General features: G+C 38.9%; 1 non-coding gene across 1 annotated transcript; it reads left to right on the top strand.

The window, feature by feature from the left end:
- Positions 1-398: 398 nt before the first annotated feature.
- On the top strand, positions 399-471 carry TRNAD-GUC. Its single transcript has one exon. It is a non-coding gene; the product is annotated as a tRNA-Asp (tRNA).
- Positions 472-19,929: the final 19,458 nt, after the last annotated feature.

Below are 19,929 nucleotides of genomic sequence, written 5' to 3' on the forward strand. Positions count from 1 at the left end.
TCTCAACAGATTAATGGGCACACACACACACACACATATGCAATGGAGTATTATTCAGCCTTAAAAAACAGTGAGATCCTCTAAGTAGACATTTCTCCAAAGAAGACATACAGATGGCCAAAAAGCACACAAAAAGATGCTCAACATTACTAATTTTTCAGAGAAACGCAAATCAAAACTACAATGAGAGTGGCCCCCACTCGCCGCAACTAGAGAAAGCCCTCGCACAGAAACGAAGACCCAACACAGCCAAAAATAAATAAATAAATAAATAAAACTAAAAAAAAAAAAAAAAAAGCAAAAACGAGGAAGTAAAAATTACTCAAACTCCCACCCTACAATGATTAATACATAAATATTTGGTTTAGAAAAAAAAAAAAAAACTACAATGAGGGACTTCCCTGGTGGTCCAGTGGGTAAGACTCTGTGCTGTCAGTGCAGGGGGCCCGGGTTCGATCCCTGGTCAGGGAACTAGATCCCACATGCATGCCGCAACTAAGAGTCCACATGCCACAACTAAGAAGTCTGCATGCCGCAACAAAAAGATCCCACATGCTACAACAAAGATCCCACATGCTGCAACTAAGACCTGGTGCAGCCAAAGTAAATAATAAATAAATAAAAATAAATAAGCAAATAAATAAATAAATAAGGAAGTTAAAAAAAAAAACTACAATGAGGTAACACCTCACACTGGTCAGAATGGCCATCATCAAAAAGTCTACAAACAACAAATGCTGGAGAGGGTGTGGAGAAAAGGGAACCCTCTTCACTGTTGGTGGGAATGTAAATTGGTACAACCACTATAGAGAACAGTATGAAGGTTCCTTAAAAAACTAAAAATAGAACTACCATATCATCCAGCAATGCCACTCCTGGGCATATATCTGGAGAAAAACATAATTCGAAAAGATACATGCACACCAATGTTCATAGCAGCACTATTTACAATAGCCAAGACATGGAAGCAACCTAAATGTCCATTGACAGAGGAATGGATAAAGAAGATGTGGTACATATACACAATGGAATACTACTCAGCCATAAAAAAGAGTGAAATAATGCCATTTGCAGCAACATGGATGGACCTAGAAATTATCATACTAAATGAAGTAAGTCAGACAAAGACAAATATCATATAATATCATTCATATGAGGAATCTAATTTTTTTTAAAATGATACAAATGAACTTATTTACAAAACAGAAACAGACTCACAGATTTCAAAAACAAACTTACAGTTACCAAAGGGGAAATGTGGGAGCGGGGGAGGGATAAATTAGGACCTTGGAATTAACATACACACACTACTATATATAAGATAGATAACCAACAAGGACCTACTGTAGAGCACAGGGAACTCTACTCAATATTCTGTGATAACCTATATGAGAAAAGAATCTGAAAAAGAATGAATATATGTATATGTATAACTGAATCACTATGCTGTACACCTGAAACTAACACAACATTGTAAATCAACTCTACTCCAATAAAATTTTTTTAAAAGGATGAGGAAAATACAACAAAAAAAACCCCCAGGGAGATCCTGTCATTTGCCAACAACATGGATGAACCTTGAAGACAATATAATTACTGCTTTTTGCATCCAATTTAAGAAAATATTGCCTACTCCCAAATCATGAAGGAATTTTTATGGATTCCAGGTGTCTGTGGAAATTCTCTAACTTATCATCTTTCCTCTTGATATAGGTCACAGTTTTAAACTTTTTTTCTGCTTACTTCAAAATAAGGATGATCACTGGCTCTTCTTCTAATGGTGTTATTTTCCTGGACCTGTTGCTTTGTTCACCTCTTAATTGTTTTGAATTAAGTGCAGTCCATTTTGCATGAAAATTTTAACCGGCTGCAGGTGATGCAATATTCCTCCAGGGAACTAGGTCTTAAATTTGTGCACGTAGTTAATTTCGGCATCACCTCATGATGCCCTTAAGCAGGACTTGCACAGATTCAAGAGTGGGTTTAGGTTCTTGTAAGACCTGGTCTATTTTCTGGTTACTCTTCCAACAGATTGTTTATCAGGATCCCTTCCTTCTCAGGGGCCTACATCTCAATTTTTTCACCTTCTTGTGCTGTGAATCTGCAAACATCTCTCAGTATCTTAGACATTTAGGGGCCAATCTCTGCCTTTTGCCCTACGACGCTTTTGCACTGACAAACCACTTTGAGATGAAAACTGGAGCAGAGTTGAGTTTGTTTTGCTCCCCTCTCCTTCACTGCAGGATTTGGTCCCTCAGGTCCTGGTTGCTTTGAAAGAGCTGATCCCCAATCTCTGACTCTCACCTGTAAGTCAGTCAGAAACACTCGTTAGCAGCTACTTTCTGCTCTGATTTCTGCTCAGCTTTTCCACATCCTGCCCCCTGCTGTTTAAGCATCTACAAATGCCTGGACTAAAAAGGCAGAGGATGTTGGGCTCGCCTCCAGTGTCTTTTCCTTCTCTCCATGTTCTTGGCTCCACAAGTTCTAACTGCCTTGATAGCTCTCGGGTACCTTCCAAAATGTGTTTTTTATTGCATTTACCTTCTCTAGTGTTCTTGGCATTCTGTTTGGTCAGCTGCAAACTAATCCATCACAGCCAGAAGCAGAAATCTTCAAATACCACACTCTTGAGTCCAAAATTAAACCGTAAAAGTGAAAGGAAATGATTGATAGGACAAAATTACCATCAATCTAAACTATTTAAGTAAATGTATGACCATACTTCAAATGAGATTATTTGCTGATTTGCTAATTCAAATGTCTCATGGAGTTATATTCATTTGGCCCCTCAAGATTCCAACATGTAAGATGTAATTTGGAAACTATTAGCATATATTGAATCCAATTGAATATATAATATATTTATTTCACTTAAACTAAAATCTGAGAAATAGCATACCCTTACCACAGAAAGCACTTTAATGATTAGCTGTAGCAGTAGCTGGTATTTATTGTACACAAGCACTTTAATCCACATATTCATTAAATACAACTCATTAAATACACAAAAGGATCACTGTTATTTATATTTTTGAAATGAGGCAACAGGCAGAAAGAGAAAAGAAACTTGTTCAAAGCCCACACTGTGTTAAGCGGAGAAGCCAAAACTCCAACGCAAGTGTATTTGATTCCAAAGCCCAAAGGTATATCTGAAAGCAGCTCTTTTGCCCCTTTCCTGTTTACCCATTTCTGTCCTCCTCTAACCTTCAAAAAACCTAATTATAGGAATGAGATGACTAAGCAACTGAAACTAACTCCTGCCTTATGCTTTCCTGAATGTACACCATGCCTTGCCTAACCTGTTGATTCTTTCCCTAGACAAAAAGAAGTAAGAATGAAAAATTAAGTAATTAATGACTAACTCTCTACGCCTAACAGCCCCCTTAGCAATCCTGCAGGCAGATCACACAGGCAAGATAACATCTGAACACAGACTCAGCCAGTCTGCATGCAATGGAGAACGATGTAGAATCCAACCTCCTCCCCTGATGACTCACTGAGATTCTTCCCACCCCTCCATTTTTCCCTTTAAAAACTTTCGTGGCTGAGCAGAATCTTTCGAGTTGGTCTCAGGACATGAGTCCACCTTCTCCCCAGATTGCTGGCTTTTCTGATTAAAGCAACTTTCCTTTCTACTGACACTTGCCTCTCGAATTATTGGCTTTTGAGCAGCAAGTAACTGGACCTGAGTTTGATAACACATTCATTGTATATGCTGGTCAATAAATTTAGCCTGAGCTACATTTGGAGGATAAAATACTGACTATGAATATAGATATAAAGATGGAATGCTTATATGAAGTCCCCTGGTAAAAGAAACACTAGCATTCCTAATGTTGTATGTATGAACAAAAAGGACAAATGAAGCAAATGCTTTCACCTCTGCTCATCAGATTCACCTAGTCTTTACAAGCCTCTAGTAGTTTGAGGCCCCCACTGGGAAAGCCAGCTCTGATTACATAAGCTTCACCAGGAGCTACAGCTGTCCTTGTGTCCAGGCTTGTTAGTTCAATAATGTGGAAGTGAATATGAAGGCTGTAGGGGCCACAGTGATGATAATATTCTTGGACTTTAGGATGTTATTAACAAATGAGTTGTCTGCAGGAGAGGAAATCACAGTGTGATCATACCTAATCAATGCAAGAATTAAAAACAGGCTAACATGTGGGGAGGCACAGATGTAGATATTAGGATAGCCTGCCGTTTAGCCTGACAGTCACTGGATTCAAGGTCAGGATGAGTGTGCTATGTTTTATTTTCTTCTGCTTTTCCATCATTTCCACTGAACATGGGCAAAGCTAGAAAATCTTCCTGCATGAATGCAGAGAAAGAGTTCTCTTTTGCTTCCATGCTAAACAGAGACTCGTGGGACCACTTCTCGGACGACAAAGAACTGAGGTATAAATTAAATCAGCACTCGCTTAGTACCTTAATGACCAGAAAACATTTTGTGGTATCTTCATAATACTGTAATCTACTCAGTAATCTCTTTACTTCAGCTTTTTAAATGTGTTAACAGAGCATCTAATGAATCTCTCAACCCCATCCCAGTGTCTAGTAGCCAAGAGAAATATTTCTTCTTTTTTTTTTTTTGGCCACGCTGTGTGGCATGCAGGATCTTAGTTCCCCAATGAGGGAGTGAACTTGTGCCCTATGCAGTGGAAGTGCGGAGTCCTAACCATTGGACCACCAGAGAATTCCCTAGAAATTCTTTACAAAACAAGAGTTAAGCACTTCCAAACAGGTAGGAAGACTGGAGCTATATAAGGAATTAAAAATATATAAAATTCGAGATACCTTCAGGATGGCGGAAGAGTAAGATGTGGAGATTACCTTCCTCCCCACAAATACATCAGAAATACATCTACATGTGGAACAACTCCTACAGAATGCCTACTGAACGCTGGCAGAAGACCTGAGACCTCCCAAAAGGCAAGAAACTACCCACATACCTGGTAGGGCAAAAGAAAAAAGAAAACAGAGACAAAAAAATAAGGACGGGACCTGCACCAGTGGGAGGGAGCTGTGAAGGAGGAAAAGTTTCCACACACTAGGAAGCCCCTTTACTGGCGGAGACTGTGGGTGGTGGAGGGGGGAAGCTTCGGAGCCACGGAGGAGAGCGCAGCAATAGGGGTGCAGAGGGCAAAGCGGAGAGATTCCCGCACAGAGGATCAGTGCCAAACAGCACTCACCAGCCCGAGAGGCTTGTCTGCTCACCTGCCAGGGCAGGTTGGGGCTGGGAACTGAGGCTCCGGCTTCGGGGGTCAGATCCCAGGGAGAGGACTGGGGTTGGCTGCGTGAACACAGCCTGAAGGGGGCTAGTGTGCCACAGCTCACCGGGAGGGAGTCCGGGAAAAAGTCTGGAACTGCCTAGGAGGCAAGAGACCATTGTTTCGGGGTGCACGAGGAGAGGGGATTCAGAGCACCGCCTAAACGAGCTCCAAAGAAGGGTGCAAGCCATGGCTATCAGCATGGACACCAGAGACGGGCATGAGATGCTAAGGCTGCTGCTGCCGCCACTAAGAAGCCTGTGTGCGAGCGCAGGTCACTATCCACACCTCCCCTCCCGGCAGGCTGTGCAGCCTGCCACTGCCAGGGTGCCGTGATCCAGGGACAACTTCCCCAGGAGAACACATGGCACGGCTCAGGCTGTTGCAACGTCACGCCAGCCTCTGCCACCGCAGGCTCGCCCTGGATTCCGTACCCCTCCCTCCCCCCAGCCTGAGTGAGCCAGAGCCCCCTCATCAGCTTCTACTTTAACCCCGTCCTGTCTGAGTGAAGAACAGATGCCCTCAGGCGACCTACGTGCAGAGGTGGGGCCAAATCCAAAGCTGAACCCCAGGAGCTGTGCGAACAAAGAAGACAAAGGGAAATCTCTCCCAGCAGCCTCAGGAGCAGTGGATTAAATCTCCACAATCAATACCCTGCATCTGTGGAAAACCTGAACAGACAATGAATCATCCCAAAATTGAGGTGGTGGACGTTGGGAGCAATGATATATATTTTTTTCCTTTTTATCTTTCTGTGAGTGTGTATGTGTATGCTTCTTTGTGTGATTTTTGTCTGTATAGCTTTGTTTTACCATTTGTCCTAGGGTTCTTTCTGTCCGTTTTTGTTTTTTTTTCTTAGTATAGTACTAGCGCTTGTTATCATTAGTGGATTTGTTTTCTGGTTTGGTTACTCTATTCTTTCTTTCTTTTTTAATTACTTTTTAATTTTTTTTATTTTTATAACTATTTTTTATTTTAATAACTTTATTTTATTTTATTATTATTTTTCTTTCTTTCTTTTTTTCTCCCTTTTCTTCTGAGCTGTGTGGCAGAAAAGGTCTTGGGGCTCTGACCGGGTGGCAAGCCTGTGCCTCTGAGGTGGGAGAGCTGAGTTCAGGAAAGTGGTCCACCAGAGGCCTCCCAACTGCATGTAATATCAAATGGGGAAACCTCTCCCAGAGATCTCGATCCCAATGCTAAGACCCAGCTCCACTCAACGACCAGCAAGCTACAGTGCTGGACACCCTATGCCAAACAACTAGCAAGGCAGGAACAAAACCCCACCCATTAGCAGAAAGGCTGCCTAAAATCATAATAAGGTCACAGGCACCCCAAAACACACCACCGGATACAGACCTGCCCACCAGAAAGACGAGATCCAGCCTCATCCACCAGAACACAGGCACTAGTCCCCTTCACCAGGAAGCCTACACAACCCACTGAACCAACCTTACCCTCTGGGGGCAGACACCAAAAACAACAGCAACTACGAACCAGCAGCCTGCAAAAAGGAGACCAAAAACACAGTAAGTTAAGCAATATGAGAAGACAGAGAAACACACAGCAGATGAAGGAGCAAGGAAAAAACCCACCACACCAAACAAATGAAGAGGAAATAGGCAGTCTACTTGAAAAACAATTCAGAGTAATGATAGTAAAGATGATCCAAAATCTTGGAAATAGAATGGAGAAAATACAAGAAACACTGAACAAGGACCTAGAAGAATTAAAGAGAAAACAAACAATGATGAACAACACAATAAATGAAATTAAAAATTCTCTAGAAGGAATCAATAGCACAATAACTGAGGCAAAAGAACAGATAAGTGACCTGGAAGATAAAATAGTGGAAAAAACTACTGCAGAACAGAATAAAGAAAAAAAGAATGAAAAGAATTGAGGACAGTCTCAGAGGCCTCTGGGACAACATTAAATGCACCAACATTCGAATTATAGGGGTTCCAGAAAAAGAAGAGAAAAAGAAAGGGACTGAGAAAATATTTGAAGAGATTAAAGTTGAAAACTTCCCTAATATGGGAAAGGAAATAGTTAATCAAGTCCTGGAAGCACAGAGAGTCCCATACAGGATAAATCCAAGGAGAAACATGCCAAGACACATAGTAATCAAACTATCAAAAATTAAATACAAGAAAAAATATTAAAAGCAGCAAGGGAAAAGCAACAAGTAACATACAAGGGAATCCCCATAAGGTTAACAGCTGATCTTTCAGCAGAAACTCTGCAAGCCAGAAGGGAATGGCAGGACATATTTAAAGTGATGAAAGGGAAAAACTTACAACCAAGATTACTCTACCCAGCAAGGATCTCATTCAGAGTCGACAGAGAAATTAAAATCTTTACAGACAAGCAAAAGGTAAGAGACTTCAGCACCACCAAGCCAGCTTTACAACAAATGCTAAAGGAACTTCTCTAGGCAGGAAACACAAGAGAAGGAAAAGTCCTACAATAACAAACTCAAGACAATTAAGAAAATGGTAATAGGAACATACATATCGATAATTACCTTAAATGTAAATGGATTAAATGCACCAACCAAAAGATATAGGCTGGCTGAATGGATACAAAAACAAGACCCGTACATATGCTGTCTACAAGAGACCCACTTCAGACCTAGGGACACATACAGACTGAAAGTGAGGGGATGGAAAAACATATTCCATGCAAATGGAAATCAAGAGAAAGCTGCAGTAGCAATTCTCATATCAGACAAAATAGACTTTAAAATAATGACTATTACAAGAGATAAAGAAGGACACTACATAATGATCAGGGATCAATCCAAGAAGAAGATATAACAGTTGTAAATATTTATGCACCCAACATAGGAGCACCTCAATACATAAGGCAAATGCTAACAGCCGTAAAAGGGGAAATCGACAGTAACACAATCATAGTAGGGGACTTTAACACCCCACTTTCACCAATGGACAGATCATCCAATATGAAAATAAGTAAGGAAACACAAGCTTTAAATGATATGTTAAACAAGATGGACTCAATTGATATTTATAGGACATTCCATCCAAAAACAACAGAATACACTTTCTTCTCAAGTGCTCATGGAACATTCTCCAGGATAGATCATATCTTGGGTCACAAATCAAGCCTTGGTAAATTTAAGATAATTGAAATCATATCAAGTAACTTTTCCGACCCCAACACTATGAGACTAGTTATCAATTACAGGAAAAAATCTGTAAAAAATACAAACACATGGAGGCTACACAATACACTACTTAATAACGAAGAGAAACCTGAAGAAATCAAAGAGGAAATCAAAAAAATACCTAGAAACAAATGACAATGAAAACACAACAACCCAAAACCTATGGGATGCAGCAAAAGCAGTTCTAAGAGGGAAGTATATAGCAATACAATCTTACCTCAAGAAACAAGAAATATCTCAAATAAACAACCTAGCCTTACACCTAAAGCAATTAGAGAAAGAAGAACAAAAACACCCAAAGGTAGCAGAAGGAAAGAAATCATAAAGATCAGATCAGAAATAAATGAAAAAGAAATGAAGGAAACAATAGCAAAGATCAATAAAACTAAAAGCTGGTTCTTTGAAAAGACAAACAAAATTGATAAACCATTAGCCAGATTCAACAAGAAAAAAAGGGAGAAAACTCAAATCAATAGAATTAGAAATGAAAAAGGAGAAGTAATAACTGACACTGCAGAAATACAAAGGATCATGAGAGATTACTAGAAGCCACGATATGCCAATAAAATAGACAACCTGGAAGAAATGGACAAATTCATAGAGAAGCACAACCTTCCGAGACTGAACCAGGAAAAAATAGAAAATATAAACAGACCAATCACAAGCACTGACAATGAAACTGTGATAAAAATCTTCCAAGAAACACAAAAGCCCAGGACCAGATGGCTTCACAGGTGAATTCTATCGAACATTTAGAGAAGAGCTAACACCTATCCTTCTCAAACTCTTCCAAGATACAGCAGAGGGAGGAACACTCCCAAACTCATTCTACAAGGCCACCATCACCCTGATGCCAAAACCAGACAAAGATCTTACAAAGAAAGAAAACTACAGGCCAATATCACTGATGAACATAGATGCAAAAATCTTAAACAAAATACTAGCAAACAGAATCCAACAGCATATTAAAAGGATCAACCACCTGGGGTTTACCCCAGGAATGCAAGGATTCTTCAATATATGCAAATCAATCAATGTGATAAACCATATTAACAAATTGAAGGAGAAAAACAATATGATCATCTCAATAGATGTAGAAAAAGCTTTCGACAAAATTCAACACCCATTTATGATAAAAACCCTCCAGAAAGTAGGCATAGAGGGAACTAACCTCAACATAATAAAGGCCATATATGACAAATCCACAGCCAACATCCTTCTCAATGGTGAAAAATTGAAATCATTTCCACTAAGATCAGGAACAAGACAAGGTTGCCCACTCTCACCACTATTATTCAACATAGTTTTGGAAGTTTTAGACACAGCAATCAGAGAAGAAGAGAAATAAAAGAATCCAACTCAGAAAAGAAGAAGTAAAGCTGTCACTGTTTGCAGATGACATGATACTCTACATAGAGAATCCTAATGACGCTACCAGAAAACTACTACAGCTAATCAATGATTTACTTTGGTAAAGTAGCAGGATAAAAAATTAATGCACAGAAATATCTTGCATTCCTATACACTAATGATGAAAAATCTGAAAGAGAAATTAAGGAAACACTCCCATTTACCACTGCAACAAAAAGAATAAAATACCTAGGAATAAGCCTACCTAAGGAGACAAAAGACCTATATGCAGAAAACTATAAGACACTGATGAAAGAAATTAAAGATGACACAAACAGATGGAGAGATATACCATGTTCTTGGATTGGTACAATCAACATTGTGAAAATGAATATACTACCCAAAGCAATCTACAGATTCAATGCAATCCCTATCACACTACCTATCGCATTTTTCACAGAACTAGAACAAATTTCACAATTTGTATGGAAACACAAAATAGCCCAAATAGCCAAAGCAATCTTGAGAAAGAAAAATGGAGCTGGAGGAATAAGGCTCCCTGACTTCAGACTATACTACAAAGTTACAGTAATCACGACAGTATGGTACTGGCACAAAAACAGAAATATAGATCAATGGAACAGGATAGAAAGCCCAGAGATAAACCCACACACATATGATCACCTTATCTTTGATAAAGGAGACAAGAATATACAATGGAGAAAAGAGAGCCTGTTCAATAAGTGGTGCTGGGAAAACTGGACAGCTACATGTAAAAGAATGAAATTAGAACACTCCCTAACACCATACACAAAAATAAACTCAAAATGGATTAAAGACCTAAATGTAAGGCCAGACACTATAAAACTCTTAGAGGAAAACATAGGAAAAACACTCTTTGACAAATCACAGCAAGATCCATTTTGACCCACCTCCTAGAGTAATGGAAATAAAAACAAAAATAAACAAATGGGACCTAATGAAACTTAAAACCTTTTGCACAGCAAAGGAAACCATAAACAAGACCAAAAGACAACTCTCAGAATGGGAGAAAATATTTACAAATGAAGCAACTGACAAAGGATTAATCTCCAAAATTTATAAGCAGCTTATGTAGGTCAATATCAAAAAAACAAAGAACCCAATACAAAAATGGGCAGAAGACCTAAATAAACATTTCTCCAAAGAAGATATACAGATTGCCAACAAACACATGGAAGAATGCTCAACATCACTAATCATTAGAGAAATGCAAATCAAAACTACAATCAGGTATCACCTTACACCAGTCAGAATGGCCATCATCAAAAAATCTACAAACAATAAATGCTGGAGAGGGTGTGGAGAAAAGGGAACCCTCTTGCACTGTTGGTGGGAATGTAAATTGATATAGCCACTATGGAGAACTGCATGGAGGTTCCTTAAAAAACTAAAAATAGAACTACCATACGACCCAGCAATCCCACTACTGGGCATATACCCTGAGAAAACCATAATTAAAAAAGAGTCATGTACCACAATGTTCACTGCAGCTCTATTTACAATAGCTAGGACATGGAAGCAACCTAAGTGTCCATCGACAGATGAATGGATAAAGAAGATGTGGCACATATATACAATGGAATATTACTCAGCCATACAAAGAAACGAAATAGAGTTATTTGTAGTGAGGTGGATGGACCTAGAGTCTGTCATACAGAGTGAAGTAAGCCAGAATGAGAAAAACAAATACCGTATGCTAACACATGTATATGGAATCTAAAAGAAAACAAAAAAGTGGTTATGAGGAACCGAGGGGCAGCACAGGAATAAAGATGCAGACGTAGAGAATGGACTTGAGGACATGGGGATGGGGGAGGGTAGGCTGGGACGAAGTGAGAGAGTGGCATGGACTTATATATAATACCAAATGTGAAATAGAGAGCTAGTGGGAAGCAGCCGCATAGCACAGGGAGATCAGCTCAGTGCTTTGTGACCACCTAGAGGGGTGGGATAGGGAGGGTGGGAGGGAGACGCAAGAGGGAGGAGATATGGGGATATATGTATATGTATAGCTGATTCACTATGTTATAAAGCAGAAACTAACACACCATTGTAAAGCAATTATACTCCAATAAAGATGTTAAAAAATATACATATATAGATAAAATTCCATCTCCAAAAAATATAGTCTCTGGTGTAAAATGAATGCTGTATTTAGTTGAATTTGTCTCTTTTTGCCTCAAAGGGATGGTTTCTTGTTTTATTGTTCCTGTGAAACACTTTGGTGGGTCTTAAAATTATATTTTTCACTTCACTTCATACATATATTAAGATTTTATTTTCTTTTTTTTGGTAAGAAACATTAAAGGTGCTTGACAAATGATTCATTGAAAGCAATTACAAATAATCTTTGAGAATAACCAACAGGCTGTCAGGCTGGTTGTGTTGTGTGCTTGAACTGAATCTTTCCTCGTGTTTCAATTTACATGCATGTTTTGGCAGAATACTATCAATACATCAGTGATATCTTGTCCTTCTTTGTGGATCATACCATGAGGCACCTGTCACTTCCTCTTATTAATGGTCATGCTAACTTTGATCACTTGGTTAAGGTGGTGTCCACCAGATTTCTCTACCTAAAAGGTGTTCTGTTTCTATTTTTACTAATAAGTGGCCTGTGGTGAGAAATTTTGATACTGCATTAATGTCCTGTTGAAGTTTTCACTTAAGGGTTGTAACAACCATTGATACGTTGTTAGTTCTATGTTATTTTCAAGATGGTGGCTTTTCTGTAGTCTTCCTACATTTATAGTATTGTCATTCTACTGAAAGAAAGCTTTCCCTCTCCTCGTGTTTGTCTTTTTGTTGATGTTGTTCAATAATGAAAGAACCCTTTTGTAGAGAGGGGCTAATATTATTATTCTGACAAATTTTAAAAGCATGAGCCACAAAAATCCATTACGTTTGATGCCTGTTCCTCAGGAAATTTGGTGCAAGAACCCGTGCCAAGCAAAGTGTACTTGAAGATTACTGGCACAAAATCCTTTCCATTTCTTGGTGCACATTTGGTTGGCACATGGAAGGCTTTTTCAGCGAGTGCCAGCTCTTGAAACATTTGCATGACCTGGAAAGAATATGCCAGAAATGTGGAGAGGCAGAGGATTCCTAGTCTGAAACCCCACATTCAGAATTGTTCTTTTCTGTGTCTGGGTCTGTATGTGGCTACTGATAAGAGGAGATGATGCCCTGCTTTTCTCAGCCAGTGAACCAACATGTTTCTCTTTACAGTTCTGACCAGTTATCTCTATATTTTAAATACGAATTTGCAAATATATATGTTAATTAAATCTATTTAAAAGCTCTTTATATTTTTAGATGCTTTGACTTAACAGTACTTTGCAAACTTTCTAGCTTTATAAAAGTCTTTTGATTGTGAAAACTAAATAATTATATAAGGTATAAATAATAGCTTACCCATTGTATATTTTACATGAATTTAGTTGCCCTCAAACTCTAGAAGCATCTAGAGTTACTGGCATCAAATCTCAACTTATTGGATGATGTCTTCAATTTGCTTATAGAAAATATTTTTTATACACCATGAAAGTAGGATGAGTATCAGGAAGAGTGCATTTTGCCAGAAAGTAACCTCCCTTATAAACACAAAAGGTTATTTTTTTTAAGTTTTAAAATAAACATCCAGGCTAAACTATGTATGGTTTTATCAACTAAGGCAGATGAAATATTTTCTGAAATCAGCAAGGAAGATTTTTAGATAGTTATTTGTTTGGTTTTTTTCCTAAGCATGATAGCTCTGCGGTCTAGAAATATGCAACATAAAAGTCATCCTTATTTAGCCTTGAAACTTCAATAGAGACATAATATACGCTAGTAGTTAAAAGATAGCAACTTATAATGGGAGCCAGCTGAATGGAAGAGTGAGAAATGAACCAAATCCAGTTTAGAGATACTAAGTAGATGATGATGACTTCTGTTATGAATACAGATTCCCCCACCAGCCCCTGAATGTCCACCTTGTTGATGAAGTGTTTGAAGTGAATCATTATCCAAGTCAAAGATGGCCATGAGAAAATAAAGAAGGGAATAAAATTATGTAGCAATTTGTTTTGACAATATTTTTCTTTTCAAGCTACTCACATCTATTAAATCCTTCACAGAATACAGAACAATGCAAAGGAGAGGAACAGGTCACATTTCAGAGGTGTGCAATCAGCGTGTTTTGTCTATTATGGGAACAAAATGATATACAGGATGATTATCTGGCATGGTTAAGTTTCTGAAGTGATATGAACTACCATTTCATCAAGGCAAGTTCATTACAGCAATGACTCCAAAAGTGGACAGATCATTTTCCACGACTACATTAGCCACTCTGCAGAAACTCAGCCATTTATTCTATTGTGTGTAAAGGCAGGTCTGGTCAAGGTGCGTTTATCATCCACTGGCAGAGACATCCTCTACATAACCTCAAGATACAAATTCATCTGTAATTGAAAACTGCTCATTGCCAAATGAAAAGAAAGCAAATTTGTTTTGTGAGTGTTCCAAATATAATAGTCTTCCAAAATATTCATTGCTAGAGAGTACTGGATTCCATGGTAATATTCTAATGCTAGAGAATTATAGTAATAAGAACAGCAAATATTATTGACCATTTTACTATATACCAGGCTCTGTGCTAAGCTTTCTGAAGACCGAAATTTATTAATTTCTCCCAATAACTCTTTTGTGTTAGGATCTAGTTTCCAAGTAAAAAAATCTGAGGTTCAAGAAGGCTAGGTTATGTACCCAAGGTCATTCAGGAAAACTAAGTTTTCATATATGTAACTGCCAAGGTAACTGATAAAACATGTTAAATTAATAAGCATCTATTTCTTCCTTTTTCCTAAAAATTAACTTATGTATTTAAGATGCCAACATCTAGTTATTTTTTAGTTGCATACAGTCTGGAAAATAAAAACAAACATTTGTTTACAACTTCAGAGTTCACTAATATGTGACAGTGGACAAAAAAAGCACTCCTGTCGACAAAGAAACATCCTAGCGTTCGTGTAAAGATCTATTAAGTTATAGCAGTAGCTGTGGAGCTCATTTTTAGCTTTCATGATTTTTCAGACAAATCATGCTTCACACTACACTGTGGCATCCACTTCAAGGGTTTTTTGTCTTTTTTTTCTTCAGTATATTATCCTTTAACGTTGATTTGTGTTAAGAACTATGCAGTACACATTAATTTAGTAGCTTTCCTTTCATTTTGTTAAAGTGTTCCTGGTGATTTTGCTAAGATGTATATAAGAATAAATACATGCAAAAAAGAAATATGTACAGTAAAGTATACAGATGTAAGTGGAAAGTAAACAGATGCTTCTCAAGGAATGATACAAAACATGTTTTCCTCCTCTGTTGCTCAAATCAAAATGAACTTTTGTAGATACTATGTTTATTTTCTTCACACAAGAATAATGTTTGGGGTGTGAATGTATCTGAGAATTCACCTTTGTATGTATGTGTTTGTATGTGTAAGTGTTCTGCACAAGTTCTTGTTTCATTTGTATAAAGCTGCTATACTTGTCTTTTCTTAATCAAGAACTTCCTGTGGGGTATTTTGCTTCTTTTCCTGAGATTTTTTTCACCAATTAAGACTCTTTAAGTTATGGAGGAAAAGAAAAAAAGGGCCAACATAGAGACTAATGTGTTCCAAGGACAGAAATAGTGGGAGAATGGTAGGTAAGATTACTGGTGAAATTTAATTTCAAGGCCAATACTATTTTTTTTTTAAATTTCTAATTCATTTTATTTCACTAACTAGGAAACTGAGACCCTAGGATGTTGAGGTTAGTTTCATAAGATATCAAAGCTCAGTACTGTGGTTAACACTGTTGACACTCAGTACTTCAAAATTCAAATTCAGATTTGAATTTCCTCCTTGTAAAATGAAGAAAGGAAAATGTATGTCATCCATTGAGGTCTACTTCAGATCTATCAAAAGGCCGAGAGTCACAGACTTAATTTTATATTACATCAACAACTTTATAAATGACAGAATACTACTGAAGATGTTTCATTGTCAGACCTGTCCTTAGTCCTTTGTAGAGAATATGCTTCTCCACAGTCCCTAGAAGAGGCATTCCTATTTTTCCCATGATTCCACCTTCCTCTCCGTGATCCTGGTCATGGATGATCACAAAGGGATGGACACCTGATCACTGATAGACAGTCCTGTTCCCTGTCTTTGTTCTATAAACTTGCCTGGGGTAACCACAACAAACTCATGTACAGAGAAGCAGAGAGTGGAAAGAGACCAGAAGGCTCTGGATGGACTGATTAGAGAGCAGAGCTGCCCCAACCTCGCTACAGCCCCTGTCTCTAGGGACCAGACCACTCAAGGCCAGGAAATGTTTTTATTCTGTCCTTAGATTCTACAGGTGCTCCTTACCATAAAGACTTTTTTCATCGTATAGAATTTGGTTAGAATTGGAGTCTTCCTTTTACTAGAAGCAAAATGAAAGCCCCCAGCATATTTCATGGGTGAGTTCTGTATTCAGTGAACAAAACTCAATGGTAAAATAAATAAAATCCCAGAATCACTTACTTATCCATTCATTTTACACATTTTGATAAAAATACATGAGCACCTCATATATTCTAGGCATTTTCCAGGGTCTGTGGATACAGTAACCAACAAAATGGACACATATCTTTGTCCTCATGAAGCTTGCACTTCAGTGGGGAAGACAGGTAATAAGTAAGAAGAATATAAAAGAAGTAATAGATGTTAATGATGTCTTCTAAGGAGGAAAATTAATATAAGGGAGAAGACAGCAAAATTCATGTTGGAGGTGGTTATAATAGTCTATGAAGTGTCCAGAGGAGCCTTTATGTGACAAAAGGACACCTGAAGAAGACAAGGGAGTAAGGCCAAGAGGACAGCTGACGGCAGAGAATTCACAGGTGGAAATAAGTAAAAAGGATTTTAGGTGGAAGCATGACGAGCAATGATGTAGAGTAGTGACGGGAGACTTTGGTTTCCAGTTCCACACGTAAGGACCTTGAGGTCACCACTCCGTCCTAACAACAAGTAAAAAGCTGAACAGACTGGAAAAATCAACTGGTCTTGGATTTTCTGGATCCATAAGAGAGGTGAGGACACTCTTATGGACCCAGGAGCCATGCCCCTCCTGCACCAAGACTGGAGAAAGAGACAGGCAAGTGACCGGGAGCTGCAGCTGGCTTCCCAGAGCAGAGATGTATAAGCCACTGTGCGAACCAGGGACCGCGTTGGGAAGCCTGAACTGTGACTGTTGAGCTTCTGGAGGCTCAGTGTGGAGCAGTCAGCGTTAGAACTCCTGGGGGACCCGGTTGTTAGGGCACCCCCACACACAAAATGGTGAGATTTACCTCCTGGAGCTCAACCAGGCTCCCACAGGAAATATCACAGAAGTATTTCTGATATGTAGAAAGGAAGGAAGCATCAAATATTCCTTTCCCCTCCCCTCCTCCAGCACGGGGAGGGGAAAGGAATCACTCTGAGATACGCTAAAGCACTCTGTTCTTAACAGGCTTGCTCTCAGAAGAAACTACTTAACCAGAGTCTGACCTGCTGAGGTATTACCAGAGCCCCACTGACCTGGGGAAGGGCAACTCCCAACTCCAGCCCTCTCCAGCCATCCTGTCCCACCTAAGGGGAGAGGGAAAAAAACTAAGCAGGACTCGCGAGGTTCACAGTCCAGAGGCACAGGCTTACGAAAAGAATGAGACCCATGGTAGGGTTACAGACACTTCCCCCTACTCCTCTCCACCACAGTACTAAAGGCCTATTTACAGCAGTTCCTTTTAACGCGCTATCACGTCAGGCTATCAAGAAAAAATCCTAAGGCATATCGAAAGACAAAGAACACAATATGAAGAGACAGAGCTAGCATCAGAACCAGATGTGGCAGGGATGTTGGAATTATCTGACTGGGGATACAGAACAACTAAGATTGATATTCTAAGGGCTCTATTAGATCAAGTAGACGACATGCAAGAACAGAAGAGCAATGGAAGTAGAGACGGAACTCCTAAAGAATGAACAAAAAACAAGTGCTACATATAAATAAACTGTAACCAAGATGAATAATGCCTTTGATGGGCTTACTAGTAGATTGAACACAGCTGAGAAAAGAACCTCTGAGCTGAAGGACATCGCAACAGAATCTTCCAAACTGAAAAGCAAAGAGAACAAACACTGAAAGAAAAAGGAACAAACAAACAACAACAACAAAAAAGAAGAGAATGTCCAAGGACTGTGAGGCAACTATAAAAGGTACTCACGGGCTTCCCTGGTGGCGCAGTGGTTGAGAATCTGCCTGCCGACGCAGGGGGCACGGGTTCAAGCCCTGGTCTGGGAAGATCCCACGTGCCGCGGAGCAACTAGGCCCGTGAGCCACAACTACTGAGCCTGCGCGTCTGGAGTCTGTGCTCCGCAACAAGAGAGGCCACGATAGTGAGAGGCCCGCGCACCACGATGAAGAGTGGCCCCTGCTCGCCATAACTGGAGAAAGCCCTCGCACAGAAACGAAGACCCAACACAGCCAAAAAATAAATAAATAAAAAAATAATAATTAAAAAAAAAAATGGTACTCATATTGCCATGAAGGGGTATAACGTTATCTGAAACTGGATGTTGGTAAGTTGTACGTCGCAAACTCTAGTGCAACCACTAAAAAAAAGTGGGAAAAGAAGTATAACTGATGTACAAAGAAGGGATAGAAAATGGAATCATAAATTTCTCAAAACTACAAAAGGCAGAAAAAGAGTGGAATACAAAAATTGGAACAAGGCACAAGGGCAACAAATAGAAAACAGTAATGAATATAGTGAATATTAATCCAACTATATCAACATAACACTGTGTCAGTATCAATAACCACTCTGGATGTCAATGGTCTAAATGCACCAATTAAAAGAGACTGCCTAAGTGGATCAAAAAACATGCCCCAACTATATGTTGTCTACAAGAAACCTACTTTAAAGACATATATAAAGATACATATAAATAGGTTTAAAGTAAATAGATGGAGAAAAATATGCTAAAATAGTGAGGTGATCGGGTGGCTAGAGTGAAGTGTACTTGAGAAGAGTGGAGAATAGAGGTCCCAGAGGCAACAGGTAGCCAAATTATGTAGAACTTTGTTTTCAGGTCTCTTAATTTAAAAAAAATAAAGTTATTGGTAACAATGTAAACAATGTAATAGGGAAGAACAAATCTGACTCCACATTAGATCTGTTTCTTTTCCTTTAACCTTTGTGCTCTGTTGCCTGTGCTTAGTCATGCTGGCTCTGTACCTTTGGTAAAAGAATCTTGCCTATAGCCTGATATATACAGGTTAGCCTATTCTTAAGGCTCTGACCTTTAAGAGTATAATTCTTTTCCATTCATAAAGAGATTAAAAAGTTGCTTAAAAGGGATTAACATATACAGACTACTAAATATAAAACAGATAACAAACAAGGACATACTGTATAGCACAGGGAACTATACTCAATATCAATATCTGAATAGCTGTGCTGTACACCTGAAACTAACATGACATTGTAAGTCAACTATACAATAACATTTTTTAAAAAGAATGGTTTTTATCTTTGATCACTGTACTGATAAATAATAAATAGTGACATAAATTTCAAAAAAAAAGTTGCACAACAGTGAATAACATTTGTTTGGTGGAGGTTTACAGAAACATCGTGACCTGACCTATGTGGACACCTGCGAGAACAAAGGATTCCAACACCAAGAAGTTTGCAACAACTAACCATGCCCCTTCCTCACCTTGCCTTTAAAAGTGCTTTAATGAAACCCTTTGGGCGGTTTGGGGTTTTGGGGGGGCATGATCCTTGCATGGCCCTGCAAGAAACCTTTCTCTGCTCCAAACTGCAGTGTTTCAGTTTGTTTGGCCTCACTGTGCATCAGGCACACGAACTTGTGTTTGGTAGCAACAAGGGACAAGAGACTGCACATAGACTAGTATCCTCACCCGCTGCTGAATCATAAGAGACTCAGACATGACATATGTGTTGCTTCTTCCTCACATGTACTGGAGGAACCACAGAAAAAGCCATCAATTTGATTCCTGGTTA

Source organism: Balaenoptera musculus, chromosome 19 (genome assembly GCF_009873245.2).
Source record: "Balaenoptera musculus isolate JJ_BM4_2016_0621 chromosome 19, mBalMus1.pri.v3, whole genome shotgun sequence".
NCBI classification, from domain to species: domain Eukaryota; kingdom Metazoa; phylum Chordata; class Mammalia; order Artiodactyla; family Balaenopteridae; genus Balaenoptera; species Balaenoptera musculus.